Source organism: Helianthus annuus, chromosome 12 (genome assembly GCF_002127325.2).
Source record: "Helianthus annuus cultivar XRQ/B chromosome 12, HanXRQr2.0-SUNRISE, whole genome shotgun sequence".
Lineage (NCBI taxonomy): Eukaryota > Viridiplantae > Streptophyta > Magnoliopsida > Asterales > Asteraceae > Helianthus > Helianthus annuus.
In genome coordinates this window covers 21780939-21797533 of record NC_035444.2, presented here as the reverse complement: position 1 = coordinate 21797533, position 16595 = coordinate 21780939, and the positions used below count along the sequence as shown (strand labels likewise).

The following is a 16595-nucleotide window of genomic DNA, read 5'->3' as shown; positions in this document are numbered from 1 at the left end:
GTCAGCAGTTCAATCGAAAGATCAGATTAACCACTGTTTCGAAAGGTCAACTTTCTGTTCGAAGGGTCACCTTCATCAATAGAATCGAAGGATCAATCCCCATCAAATTCGAAAGATCAAACAGTTCCTTTGATCACTGTTTCCGAAGGGTCATGTCATCTTGATGTCGAAGGATCACATTTCAGTTCTCGATAGTTATCTTTCGGCTGGTGTTGGAAGTGTCGAAGTACAGACACAGTTCTCGAAGGATCCGGTTGAAAAAGTGAAGATGGTTGTCGGCTGTTTGTTGTCATCACAGAGGATAAGAGACAGAATAGTCTGATGTCGGCTGTGATGTTTTCAAATTGAGGGTTGTTGACTTTTGATGAGAGAGTGACTGTGAATGCTTGTATTGTATCGAGGAAAGTGAAGCAATGGATAAGACAACCTGAAGTTGTCGGCTGAATCTTGGAGTTAAGATTGTTGACTATTGGACCTTTTGTACAAAGAATTCAATTGGATCTTTTGTACAAAGAATTCAATTGGGCCGCATGGATTTTGGGAGGTGGACAGTTTGCTTATATAATTGATTTTTATTTCAAAGTTTAAATGGCTTTAGGCAAACTGCTCATTGATTGGACCAACAAAATCATATGAATGTCTCGAAGGATCAATCTTTGCACCAAATTCATGCATAAGACAAATTTTTGACATCATCATGACATCACAATAATGATGTCATGGTGATGTGTAAACGGGAATGGGTTTGTGGCGCTCCGTGCCTCGCGTGTCGAACTCTGGGACGCACGACGGAGGAATGTCGTGACGTCGGGCTTGAGCCGGACCTAACCGTGTCGAAACCGAGTCGAACCGAGCCGAGTCGCGTCCACACAAAGTGTATCAATGTGAAAATCTAGCGCCTAAAGTTATATTTTGCTAGTTAAAAAAAAAAAAAAAAATTCCATTGGAACAAAGGTTTTTGATGCAGAGTGGAGTCGGGTATTTGCGGAGTTGATTTGAACCGCGCTTCTAAATGTCAACGTCAAAATTCGTACGAATTCGGGAGCGCGCGGGATGATGCGGGATGATGAAAACAAGAGATGATGAAAACTTGATTTTTTTTGAAAAATGTGGGGTAGTCACGGTTACCGATGCAAATGGCAAAAATGGTGGCGCGGCTATTATGGGCCAAAAACAACACGATATGTTCGCTTCCGCGCATCAGTATTTATGATTGTTACCGGTTATTCGGAAATGTTCGAAAGGATTTTGTTTATTGTCATATTCTCGCATTTGAAGACGAACGTATGAACCTGGAACGTCTATACCGGTCCTAACGAGTTCACAAAGTCTTTGGTCTTTGGGGGGATACAAGTCAGATCCTACGGGGTACCAGGGGACGTTATTATTCAACTAGTTTATGCAAAGAAGAAAGTCATGTTCGTGAATTTTCGGAACCGAGAACATTCAATGAAGATTGATGACAGTTCCGCTCAGTGGAGGGAATTGGTGAACATTTGACGACAGTTTCTTTGAAGTGGAAAGAATCTGTTAAGGTTTAGAGATCTTACCAAAGAAATGGGGGGATAAAAATTTTCATTTGTTGAATTTCTTCGGTAAAATTCTAAACGCAATCACAGGTGGTAGAGTTTGTGATTTTCTGGTGAGACAAGGGGGTTCTGCGTGGAATGTTTTGCACAGAAAAGTGCATTACTTGGTCGATTCCACAAAGACGGTTTACAGAAGATAGTTTACCAGAAATCTCTATCAATGTAGTATGCTTGAAGATCAAGACTTGATGCAGTTGTTATAGAATGGAACCCTTATCAAATGCCGGTTGGAGTATTGGAAGATCAGCGGAAGATCGGTCAATTGAGTCCTTTGAGGAAATTGCACAACACTCAACACGGATGCGCGTACTCTGAGGGGGAAGCTTTATACAATGAGCATCAAGATACTACTTACCTGGATCATCGGTCAAGGGGGAATTTGTCAACACAGAGAAGATGATTACTTGACTGAAGATCGATGATTGTAGTTGCATTTTCAGCATTCGACAACAACGGACAAGGGGGAATTTGTTGATGCAGATTTTGTGTCCGATGCTTGTCGAATAGATTAGTTATTATTTTACGCTGAATTTGTAATAGTTAGTGAAACGGTCTATCGAACGTGTATAGACCCGCTCGTTTGAAGTGGTCAAACGAGAGGGTTATTCGGTTGACCGTGTGTGTTTGCAAGACAAAGTATGGTTGTTTAATGTTGGTGTCGAAGGATAAGGCGTCGAAGGATTGTGTATCCTTCGACGAGCTCGAAAGATATCCATCGAAGGTTGAAGATGGACCTCGAAGGATATGGCATCCTTCGAGGTATGTGTGTATCTTTCGAAAGCTGGATGGTCGACAGATGATCTATCGACCAGTCAGTTTGATCCTTCGACTGTGCAACCCGTGTTTGGTATAAATACCAACACCTTGTCTTGTAAAACACAAGAGTGAGAGCACAAGTGTGTGCAAGAGAGTGAGTGGAGGTTTGAGACCTCACCGGGAGAAATCACCACTTGATTTCTCCCTGGATGTATACTTCTTTGGTATTAGTTCGGTTTCCATGTAATCGGGCCGACTTGTAATGTTTACTACCGGATTAATACAAAGTTTGTTTGTTTATCCTCTCTTATCTCTTCCATCTTTGAACATAATCATGAAAATCACGGATTGGATCCCGAAACACGGACCTACAAGGTCAAAATTTGTATGGATTTTGGGAGCGCGCGGGATGATTCGGAACGATGAAAACAGAAGATGATGAAAACTTGATTTTTTTTTGAAAAATGTGGGGTAGTCACGGTTACCGATGCAAATGGCAAAAATGGTGACGCGGCTATTATGGGCCAAAAACAACACGATATGTTCGCTTCCGCGCATCAGTATTTATGATTGTTACTGGTTATTCGGAAATGTTCGAAAGGATTTTGTTTATTGTCATATTCTCGCATTTGAAGACGAACGTATGAACCTGGAACGTCTATACCGGTCCTAACGAGTTCACAAAGTCTTTGGTCTTTGGGGGGATACAAGTCAGATCCTACGGGGTACCAGGGGACGTTCTTATTCAACTAGATTATGCAAAGAAGAAAGTCATGTTCGTGAATTTTCGGAACCGAGAACATTCAATGAAGATTGATGACAGTTCCGCTCAGTGGAGGGAATTGGTGAACATTTGACGACAGTTTCTTTGAAGTGGAAAGAATCTGTTAAGGTTTAGAGATCTTACCAAAGAAATGGGGGGATAAAAATTTTCATTTGTTGAATTTCTTCGGTAAATTTCTAAACGCAATCATAGGTATGCTTAAAGATCAAGACTTGATGCAGTTGTTATAGAATGGAACCCTTATCAAATGCCGGTTGGAGTATTGGAAGATCAGCGGAAGATCGGTCAATTGAGCCTTTTGAGGAAATTGCACAACACTCGACTCGGATACGCGTACTTTGAGGGGGAAGTTTTATACAAAGAGCATCAAGATACTACTTACCTGGATCATCGGTCAAGGGGGAATTTGTCTACACAGAGAAGATGATTACTTGACTGAAGATCGATGATTGCAGTTGCATTTTCAGCATTCGACAGCAACGGACAAGGGGGAATTTGTTGATGCAGATTTTGTGTCCGATGCTTGTCGAATAGATTAGTTATTATTTTACGCTGAATTTGTAATAGTTAGTGAAACGGTCTATCGAACGTGTATAGACCCGCTCGTTTGAAGTGGTCAAACGAGAGGGTTGTTCGGTTGACCGTGTGTGTGTATTTACTTGACAAATTATAGTTGTATTTGTTGGTGTCGAAGGATAAGGCATCGAAGGATTATGAATATCCTTCGATGAGCTCGAAAGATATCCATCGAAGGATGGACCTCGAAGGATATGTGATCCTTCGAGGTATATGTGTCTTTCGAAAGCTTGATGGTCGAAAGATGATCTATCGACCAGTCAGCTTGATCCTTCGACCATACAACCTGTGTTTGGTATAAATACCAACACCTTGTCTTGTAAAACACAAGAGTGAGAGCACAAGTGTGTGCAAGAGAGTGAGTGGAGGTTTGAGACCTCACCGGGAGAAATCACCACTTGATTTCTCCCTGGATGTATACTTCTTTGGTATTAGTTCGGTTTCCATGTAATCGGGCCGACTTGTAATGTTTACTACCGGATTAATACAAAGTTTGTTTGTTTATCCTCTCTTATCTCTTCCATCTTTGAACATAATCATGAAAATCACGGATTGGATCCCGAAACACGGACCTACATGTTTAGTGATAAAATGTGTTCTAACATTTCTATGAGGAATTTGATGATTTTGTTATCCGGATGATATTAAAGTGATGTTAGGGATTGAATGTTCATGAATGATGTTGAATGCTATTTGAATATGATGAACAACTTGAATGTCATTTAAATATTTTCAAATATGCTTGGTTTGATCTGTTTTGTGCACATTTTAGACAAGAAAACATGTTAGTGGATATAGTACACAATTTGCATGAAAATGCAATTCTATTGGTCAGTACATTGCAGGTTCTAGAAGGTTTGTTGTGCACGTAATCACGGTTGCGAGTCGTAACCTTTGGTTGCGACTCGAGACCACATCAAGTCTTGTCGAGATCTCCCGGTTGCGAGTCGCAATCAACGCGTATCGAATCCGGTTGCGAGTCGTAACCACTGCTGTCAAGTCGGAACCGCCGGTTGCGAGTCGGAACCTCTGGTTGTGACTCGTAACCAAAACGTGATGAACCGAGACCTCGGTTGCGAGTCGTAACCTCGGTTGCGAGTCGCAACCACCCTTGTCTCGACTGGGCTATTTTGGTGTTATTGGGCTTTGACTGTTGGGCTTTCTGTTGACTGGACTACGTGATGTTGCTGCTGATAGTATGTATAGGACTGACCCAATAACCCAACTGTTTGTTGTTACGCATGCTATACGTGTTTGCTATGTGTGTTTGCCGTACGTGTTCGCTATGTGTTTATTTGTACCCAACTTGACCCATACTTGGTAACCATGCTAGGACGTGGTGACCAACATACTTGACCGGGTAAAATAATCTACCGAGCAACCCAAGGTGAGTTCACAACTTAAAAGCATGCGTCCCGGTGGTTTGGGACACGAGACTGAAACAACCCTATCCCCTTGTAAAGGGGATACCATTTACATTCCTTCCCTAGTTACTGGGAACAAACTTACTTTACCTTCCCTTGTATTGGGAAACCTTTTTAGTTAATTACTGTTTATACGGAATGCAACCAAACGGCACTAAACGCAACTCTATCACTCAAGTCCCTACTACGTAATACCGATTAGTCGCCGGGGCCAGGCGAACGGGTTATTAGTTGATAGCGCTATTTAGGTTTTACCAACCTCACACCGTGCCATGGTATGGGATCGGTCGTGAACTAATGTACTCAGGCATCCGTCAATGATGATAGAACATTGACATCGGGGCATCCTGCGGAAACGCAAATGGTTACCTAGTGTTCGGTATTGGAAAAACAGTTTAGTCGCTAACTTCTGGGGTAGCTCCCCATGGCATGTATAAACGGATAAATTAACTGGTGAAACAAGTTTTTGGTAATTAAAACTGGACAACTAGTGAACTCACTCAGCATTATTGTTGACCCCCTTACTGCATGCTTTGCAGGTAACCAGTGACTGAGGAGCTGCTGCTTGGGAATGTGTAGTGATCGTCAAAACCCGTGTGTTGGGTTTTATTTATCTTGAACCATGAACTATCTTTTAAAACTATTTGGTTTATGCTTCCGCTGTTTTGTTTAATCTTACTATCCAACTTAAGCTAAGATGTTGCTAAACTACTCGAGATAACATTTTACTTTACTATTAACCAATGCTTAGTATAATTGGTGGTTGGATCCTGGTCAGTCACGCCCTCAAAGCGGGTGTTATCCGCAGGTGGATTTTGGGGGTGTGACAATATCACACTTATAGGGTTATACGAGGTAAATACGCGACCTATACTACACCTATACGATACGATATCACACTTATAGGCTTATACGAGGTCAATACGTGACCTATACGACGCTATACGATACGATATCACACTTATAGGCTTATACGAAGTCAATACATGACATATACTACGTTATACGATACAATATCACACTTATAGGCTTATACGAGGTCAATACGGGACATATACTATGCTATACGATATGATATCACACTTATAGGCTTATACGAGGTCAATACGGGACATATACTATGCTATACGATACGATATCACACTTATAGTCTTATACGAGGTCAATAGGTGACCTAAACCACACCTATACGATACGATATCACACTTATAGGCTTATACGAGGTCAATACGGGAACTAAATCACACCTATAGGCCTATACGGGTGTTATATCGTATCGTATAGTATCGTATCGGGTGTTATTTTCCTTTTTTTTTACAAATAAACAAAGGAATACACAAAAAAAAAAACAAAAATAGAGCTTTATATACGCTCCTTAGAGATCACTACGCAGCATATAAGACAAAAATGACACAACTACCCTTGTATTTGGCTTCATATAGCCTTAATACAAGGGCATAAATGACATTTTCAGACCTTTACATACGCTGAGTATTGGTCAATACGCAGCATATATAAACTATAAGGGTTAAAAAGATAATTTTACCACAGGTTTGGGGTTAAAAATAATTTTACCACCCTTTAAATACGCTGCGTATTGACCTATACGCAGCGTATATAAAGGTCTGAAAATGTCTTTTATACCGTTGTGTTCAGACTATACGAAGCCAAATACAAGGGTAGTTGTGTCATTTTGGTCTCATACCCGCTGCGTAGGGACCTCTAAGGAGCGTATATAAAGCTCCATTTTTGTATTTTTTTTATTGTGTATTCCTTTGTTTATTTATAAAAAAAAGAAAATTATTTATAAAAAACAATATTATTGGTAAATAATACATATATAAATTATAAAAATAAAAAATAATATAAATATTACGAATTATAAAAATTAAAAAAGAAAATTATTTATAAAAAAACAATATTATTGGTAAATAATACTAATATATTGTTTTGTTATCGTTTAAATTAAATTATCGTATTTCTTTGTTTATTTATTAAAAAAGAAAATTATTTATAAAAAAAGAATATTATTCGTAAATAATACAAATATATTATATTGTTATCGTTTAAATTAAATTATCTTATCGTATTGCATCGTATCGTATTGCATCATATCGTATCGTATAGTGTATAGTATATAAGTCTCGTATAGAGGCCTATACGGGTGTTATTGTTTAGTATCGTATCGTATCGTATCGTATAGTGTAGTATAAGTCTCGTATAGGTTTCCTATAGGTCTTGTATATGTATATAGGATTAGACGGGACCTAAACCACACCTATACGATACGATATCACACTTATAGGCTTAGACGAGGTTAATACGTGACCTAAACCACACCTATACGATACGATATCACACTTATAGGCTTATACGAGGTCAATACGTGACCTATACGACGCTGTACGATACGATATCACACTTATAGGCTTATACGAGGTCAATACGTGACCTATACTACGTTATATGATACGATATCACACTTATAGGGTTATACGAGGTAAATACGCGACCTATACTACACCTATACGATACGATATCACACTTATAGGCTTATACGAGGTCAATACGTGACCTATACGACGCTATACGATACGACACTTATAGGCTTATACGAAGTCAATACATGACATATACTACGTTATACGATACAATATCACACTTATAGGCTTATACGAGGTCAATACGGGACATATACTATGCTATACGATACGATATCACACTTATAGGCTTATACGAGGTCAATACGGGACATATACTATGCTATACGATACGATATCACACTTATAGTCTTATACGAGGTCAATACGTGACCTAAACCACACCTATACGATACGATATCACACTTATAGGCTTATACGAGGTCAATACGGGAACTAAATCACACCTATAGGCCTATACGGGTGTTATATCGTATCGTATAGTATCGTATCGGGTGTTATTTTCCTTTTTTTTATAAATAAACAAAGGAATACAAAAAAAAAACAAAAATAGAGCTTTATATACGCTCCTTAGAGATCACTACGCAGCATATAAGACAAAAATACACAACTACCCTTGTATTTGGCTTCGTATAGCCTCAATACAAGGGCATAAATGACATTTTCAGACCTTTACATACGCTGAGTATTGGTCAATACGCAGCATATATAAACTTTGTGAAAAAATGATCCCTCAAACCTACCAAAATGACTCAAAAAAGTCTAATGGTTTATATACGCTGCGTAGAGAGCTATACGCAGCGTATATAAACCTTGTTTTCTGTGCAATGATTGGTTATTAGGCACTGAGATCCATGGTTTATATACGCTGAGTATGGGTCAATACGCAGCGTATAGGGTTACCCTATACGCTGCGTATTGACCAATACGCTGCATAGGTAAACCCTAAGTGTGCAGATAGGCAAACTGGGTGTGCAGATAGTTAGGGCCTTTATTAAAAAAAAAATATCTTAACGTGGCAAACATATACTAGTCTATAGTTGGGATAGTTGAAAACTGGTTTTAAAATGCGTGTACCAATCCGATGCGTTTTGATCATAAAATCCGATGCATAACGCGTAAAGTGTACACATTAAGTATGCGAGGTTTTCTTTATTCAAAAATACTAAAAATATATATATAGCTAATATATAAACATGTGAACCTTTAAACACTAAAATATAATATATTCTTATCATCTATAGTCAGATTTATTCAATTAAAGATCTAATTTGTTCAAATACCAGTCAACTGCATAAGGCACCATATAATTAGACCACATCATGTGATACGTGCATCAGAAACCGCAACACGCGATGCGATCTCATCATTGAATCATGTGATCCACACATTTTAAAACCAAGGTTAAAAACATATATATTAATTATTTCGATTTTGAATTTTTTTTCTTTTAACATATTGTAGTTTATATAGTAAGAATGCTTGCAAAGGTGTATAATGGGTTATATAGAATATATATAAAAAACGAAATTTGTAATTTACTCAAATTTTAATTGACTTTGTAGTCTATCTATTCTATTTATTTCATGCTACACTGAATTTTAAGTGAAGTTTTATCAATTTTAATTAAAAATATTTTCCCCAGAAGTAATTTTACAATAAAACGGTTGACATGACCATTGTATTACTATGTACGTGATATATGCAATTAACAAAAAGTTACATTTGTTAGTAACTAATGTAACTCATGTCAATAAAATTAAGTGTGGCTGACTGTATATATAATATCTCTTAAAATTTTAGTGTTGAAAATAAATTTAGAAGTAGCAATATCCATACTATTTTATTATATTACGTGTGGCCAACTGTATATGCAAGATCTCTTAAAATTTTAATGTTGAAAATAAATTTAAAGAATCAATATACACACTATTATTATATTTCAACAAATTGTCAACTTTAATACTATTTTCTTTTGAACTTTCGATATCGAATCGCTTTTACTTGCTTTATATTTAACAAAAATAAATATTTTAAATGGCTTAACTTGATCAAAAAATAACTTAGGTTAACGTTATAAGTTCTGGAAAATGTCTTTTTAATTAGTTAAGGTTTTTTTATAGTTTTATTCTCAATATTTTTACCAAGCAGTTTTTTGTGTAATTGTTAAAAACGAATTGGGAGGATAAAGGGCTAGCTTGGTATATTATTAAACTTAGGTACCTTAAAGCATCAGTTTTAAACTTGGTTACTTCCCAGAACATCATGTTCCAAAAGCGAGGATTCAGTAGATTCTTCTTTTGTGAAAACAAACTTGACAAACCATTTCTGGTGCCCCATTCGTAGCCATGACCTTCGTCTAAGCTCACTGAGAATGACATATCAGAAACCTCCATATCAACTTCAAGTGTCTCAAATAGCTCCATCATGTTGGGAGATGTCACCTGGATATTTACCCATCATTTTATTTTATTAGATGCGTGCAGGGGTTACAGTTGTAAAGAATTACCAATGGGACGGGTGCAGGGGTAAAACAGGTAATTTACACTGCCACTATCGTAAAGACCTCAGAAGGGCTGCTGTTCATGCGTAACAAATGTTCGCTTATATTCGCAGGGGTAAAACAGGTAATTTACAGTTGTAAAGATTTACCAATGGGTGCAGGGGTAAAACAGGTAATTTACACTGCCACTATCGTGAAAGTTCGCTTATATTCGCTTATCATGACCCGTTTGTATACAGGGATCTAGAATGAAGTTTCGTTTTGTTGGGCTAAAACCAGTGGTTACAGATATATAGAATGAAGTACCAACTTTTAGCTGTTTTGTTGGGATAAAAACAATTGGAACTGAATGTATAAATGCTCCCATTTTGTAGGGTTAAAAGCATCAACAGTGGAATCAAATTCTTGCTCTTATGTTGGATAACAGCATATAAAGCCTTTTAAGATCAATATTGAAGGGGTATGGTCCCAAATCGACCATCACCCGTATTAAACAAACCCCCGCCAGTAATGAACCGCACCCATGCGGTCACATCCTTCGAATCCAATCGGTCAGAGGATGAGAAGCCTTACCTTAGGCGTAGAAGAAGATGAACATAACGATGCGGCTGGCACCGCATCATATGGGCATTTTCGTCACGACAAGGGATGCAGGCAAACAGTCTCCGCGGACGACGATGCGGCTAGCACCGCATCTCGCGTATTTCTTGATCACAAGCAGGAGACGCGGTAACCTCAGACGTTACCGCATGCAGCGATGCGGCTTGCACCGCATCCTATGCACTCAACAAGTGGGACTGACACCACAGTGGAAGTGGCACCAATGGCAGTTACCTGTCATAGCTACGTAAGCAATGGACTGACGTGGCGTAACCTCCACAACCGACAAGCCTGACACACCTACAAAGGTGCAGCACGTCGTCAGTCCATCCATCATCCTCCTCCTTCACTCCTCGGTTATAAATACCAACCCCAAACCAGGTTTGAGGTATCTCTTCACAACTCTCTCACTACTACTACTATCTTACTTTGCTTCCAAAGCAAACTACTGATTCTCACGCCGGAGAGTGGTAACAAGGAGCACCCCCCACCCCATCCTCCTTGTTACGAGTCACGGCTTGTTTTCTTGTGCAGGAGATCAACCACCGGTGATCCAGCCAGCGATTCTCGAGAGGAAGGGATTAACCCTTCTTGACGAGACCAGTGTGTTAACCCTGCCCGGTTAACCATTGTTTCATCAAATATATATTTGGATGTTCTTGAAAAGCTAAATAGTCTTAATATTTATAGTTTAAACAGGTTGTAAGGTCAGTGCCCAATAGTGGATGCAATATGCTATATGCAATATGAGGTTTGGAATTTGGCTGCACATAGATATCTTATGAGTCAAATAGGTAACTTAGTTTTTTTAGGTTGAGGGAGATTGGAAGTTTGGAATGGATAACAACAAACAACAACATATAATCATATAAATATAAAAGCAACAGCAATGTAAGAAAAAACTAATATTATCATACCTTTACTTGATGATTTGAATGACATATTGAAAGCACTTGAGTAAAATATTCAACTTTTACTGCATATAACAAAACACATTCAGTTAATTCATAACAACATTAAATAAAACTAAAATCTTACTTATTAAATGTAATATGATACCTTAAGTAAAAATCGACGGAAAAAAGATGGATATAATATAGCCGGTTGGGCCCACTACCATACACCGAAGGGTACGGTCATACCAACCCTGACGACTATACCTATCGCGGGGATTCGCACGACACCAGCAGCAGACCGGGAGGGCGCAACTATGTTCCTCCCAGTCACCCCCACAACACATACCTCAGGGCGGCCAAGCGCCCTGCTAATGAACCATACAGGCCAAAGGCAGCGGCCGAAAATTCCAAGTTCTCCCCGCGGATTGCCCACGCCCGGGTCACAACTACAAAATTCTCATTCGGCATCGGGAAATACAGTGGTTCGACCGACCCGGACGACCACATAAACGTCTTCATGGGCGCAGGGTGCAACGGCCAGTGGGATGAACCCACGTGGTGTAATTTTTCCCCCAAACCCTCACGGGCCTGGCCAGGGCATGGTTCGATTCTTTGCCAGTGGGATCACTGGAATCATTCGAGGACTTGCGTACCAAATTCCTCGCCCATTTCAGCCAACAACGACGCCACGAACGCGATTCGATGGACGTCATGAATATCTGGCGAAGGGACGACGAATCTATCGAAGCATTCGTCGTCCGTTACAACAAAGAGTGCCTGGAGATAGGTGACGTGGCAGACCAAATGGCACGGAACCACTTCATCAAGGCCGTCAGGGACAAGCAGATGGTCATGACCATCTCACGCAAGGAAGGCTTGCCTAAAAATGGGAAGATGTCATGACCGCGGTCAAGACATACGCCCAGACGCAGCGGTCTCTTGAACCGCATCTGGCGAAGGCACAGCCCCAAGACGAAACCTCCCACCAAGGGTTCAAGCGTAATAATAAACGCAACAGGGTCGCGGGAAATCGTGACAATATTTCCAAACCATATTTCCCGCGAACCAACACGTTCGACCCAAGGAACCACAACCCCGCCCGAGACAATCGGGCGTCAAAAAAAGATTCTCGGGATAGCAACTGGACCGAGATCACCATGTCGCCAAATGAGGTCCTTCTTGCGGACCCACAGTTCTTGCGACCGGCCCAACCAATGAAGTCCAAGAAAAATCAGGACCTCACACTCTACTGTGAGTACCACAAGGACTCGGGCCACACCACCAACAACTGCATCAGTCTCCGGCTGGAGATTGAGCGGGCCTTAAAGGAGGGGAAACTGTAACACCTTTTGCCAGGTGGGCAAAAACCCACCAAGCGCATCACCCCTCATGGCGAAGGTACCTCCTCCGGGAAGAAAACCATGTACGTGGCTTCCACCCACATGATCCACGGAGGTAAAGGTAGGTCGCGCAAAGCGGCGAGAAGGCTGGACAATGACTGGAAAGACGAGCAAGTCGTCTTTCCAAAAGTCCGAGGCGGACCGTGCGATAGGCGCGCCGTCGTTATTTCAGGGCAACTGGCACACTACTGCACCGAGCGTCTATTCATCGACCCGGGCAGTACTTCTGATATAATCTACGAACAATGCTTCAACCAGTTCGACCAGGAGGACAAAGATCGGTTGCAAGCAGTAGATTACCCGTTGGCCGGGTTCGCAGGGGAAACTGTCTTTCCCCTGGGCCAGATTACTTTTCTCGTGCGTCTTTCCAACGGAAGACACACAAGGACAGAAGAGGTAAACTTCATGGTTTTACCTCACACCTCCAGATATGACGTACTCCTCGGGAGAGAATCCCAAGGAGATTTCAATATGATCACATCCGTCCCCCACTCTGCGGTCGGTTTCCCAACTGAATCGGGGGTCGCGATAATCTATGCCCGCAGGGACGTTATGATGTCGGACGAAGTACGTCCGACCAAGGTCGCAAGGCCCACTCCCAACGACCAACCAGAAAAATGGGTTCTCAACACGAGATACCCAAAACAAAAGGTCACATTGGGTCACGCCTTGTCCCCGACCACCAAAGCGCACCTGAAGCAGCTTCTCTTCAGGAACCAAGACATCTTCGCGTGGACACCCGCGGACATGACCGGGGTCCCACGTGATATCGCGCAACATCACTTGAATACCTTGCCAGGTATTAAGCCAGTGATCCAAGGCCAACGCCACCTTGGGTCCGCTAAAAATCAGGCGATGCAAGAGCAGATCGAAGAACTGCTCTCCGCAGGCATCCTGCGGGAAGTTAAATACCAGACTTGGTTATCCAACCCAGTCATGGTAGAAAAACCGTCCGGGGGCTGGCGCATGTGCGTCGATTACAAAGACCTTAACAAAGCCTGCCCCAAGGATTGTTACGCGCTTCCAGAAATCGACGAAAAAGTCGATAATCTCGCACCATTCAGGTGGAAGTGTTTCCTCGATTGCTATAAAGGGTACCATCAAGTACAAATGGCAATCGAGGATGAAGACAAAACGGCATTCCGGACTCCCACCGGAAATTACTGTTATACAAAGATGCTGTTTGGGTTGCGCAACGCGGGCTCAACCTATTAAAAGTTGATGAACGACACTTTCCGCGGGCAAATAAGCAAAAGTGTCGAAATCTACATGGACGACCTGGTCGTTATGAGCATGGAAGAGGATACCATGCTCACAGATATTGAAAGAACATTCCAAACTCTGCGAAGCGTTAACATAAAGCTCAATCCAGGGAAATGCTCATTTGGAATGGAAGAAGGCAAATTCCTTGGGTTCATCGTGACTAAAGATGGATTCAAGGTAAACCCGGAGAAAGTTCAGGCGATCGAGCGCATGCCATCGCCTTCATCGATGAAAGATATGCAACAGCTAGCCGGCAGGCTAGCGGCACTCAACAGATTCTTAGCCAACCATGCAGCTAAGTCTTATCCTTTCATCAAGACCCTGCGGAGCTGTTCAAAGAAAGAACAATTCCAGTGGACCGCAGAGGCTGAAAAGGCCTTCCGGGAAATGAAGGAGTGTTTGATACAACTCCCAACTCTAACCGCACCACGCAATGATGAGCCACTCATATAATACCTATCCGCCACGGACAACGCGGTGGGTGCGGTATTGATAGTGGAGCGAGAGGGGGTTCAAACACCCATCTATTACATCAGCAAGATGCTCAACGACACAGAGACGAGATACTCAATAATGGAGAAGTTGGTGCTAGCATTAGTGCACGCTTCAAGACGGTTGCGACGCTACTTCGTAAACCACGTCATCACAGTGCTAACCAATTACAGGATCGGCCCGATCCTATCCAAACCTGACATCTCTGGGAGATTAGCACAATGGGCAATCGAGCTGGGCGCGCACACGATACACTACAAACCGCGCCCCGCGATTAAAGGCTAGATCTTAGCTGATTTCGCCGCCGAAGTACCGGTGAATCGCATCCAAGAATGCGAAGAAGCACAAACTCCTGCACCAACGCCATCCTCCTCAGAAACATGGGCACTATTTACCGACGGTGCCTCCAACTAGGAAGGTGCGGGCGCAGGTCTGTGACTCGTCAGCCCTGACGACCAAGAGCTTACATATGCAATCCGCCTCGATTTCAAAAGCACAAACAACGAGGCAGAATATGAGGCCCTGTTAGCGGGACTACGTTTAGCAGTCAAACTCGGCGTGCAACACCTGGAAGCACACGTCGACTCTTTGTTGGTTGCGGGACAAAATACGCGGTGACTATGCCGCAATAGGGGACATCATGATCCTCTACCTTGAACAAGCCCTGCAACTAACATCCAAATTCGCTTCGTTTAATATCCGACATATTAATCGAAGTGAAAACAAGTCCGCAGATGCACTATCAAAACTTGCATCTACCAGCTTCCAACACTTGGCAAAGGAGATACGCATCGAAGTTCTGCAAAATCCTTCGGTACCCCTACGCCAAGTCAACGTCATTCAATACGGTACAACATCATGGATGACACCTATTATCGCATATCTGCAATCAGGTGTGACTCCCGAAAGCAAGTCCGAGGCACGCAAGTTACAACATAAAGCGTGCCACTATCAAATGGGAGACGGTATCTTATACCGAAAATCATACCTGGGGCCACTCCTGCGATGCGTCAACCCCCAGGATGCCACATACCTCATCCGAGAGATACACGAGGGCATATGTGGCATACATGCCGGACCGCGCATGGTAGTGGCCAAAATCATGAATGCTGGGTATTACTGGCCCGGCATGCACCTGGTCGCCGTCAAAGAGTTGCGCAAATGCATTGACTGTCAACGTCATGCTCCAAAAACTTTGCGGCCAAAGAACAACTTAGTCCCCGTCACAACCGCATGGCCCTTTCAGAAATGGGCAATTGACGTTGTGAGACCTTTCCCTGACGCTCCGGGTGCAGTCAAATTCATCATAGTAGCAGTTGATTACTTCACAAAATGGGTAGAAGCAAAACCGCTCGCCTCAACCACTGCTATGATAACAAGAAAGTTCATTTGGGAGCACATCATCTGCCGTTTCGGTTTACCAATGTGCATTGTCACCGATAACGGCACCAACTTCGCGGCCGACGAATTCCAAAAATGGCTAGAAGAACTACGTATTGAGCACATATTCTCATCAGTCGCACACCCGCAAGGGAACGGCCAAGTTGAGAGTATCAATAAAAGTCTAGTCGATGGGATCAAGGCACGGTTGGGAACGGCCAGGCGTGGCTGGGTCGATGAACTCCCAAGTATCTTATTGGCTCACCGTACAAGCCCAAAAACAAGCAATGGGGAAACACCCTTCAGCCTAGTCTACGGTTCAGAAGCGGTGATCCCCGCAGAAGTAGGTCTCCCCTCTCCTAGAATGTTGGCTATTGAAAAACTAGACAACAGCACGGAACGCAGGATCGATTTGGACCTCTTGGAAGAAAGGCGCGAAAACGCTGCCATCAACGAGGCCAAATATAAATCCAAACTTGAAAAGTACTACA

General features: G+C 42.0%; 1 pseudogene; it reads right to left on the bottom strand.

Annotated features, from left to right (window-relative positions):
- LOC110894338 overlaps positions 1–16595 on the bottom strand; it is a 44623-nt pseudogene that overhangs the window by 19842 nt on the left and 8186 nt on the right.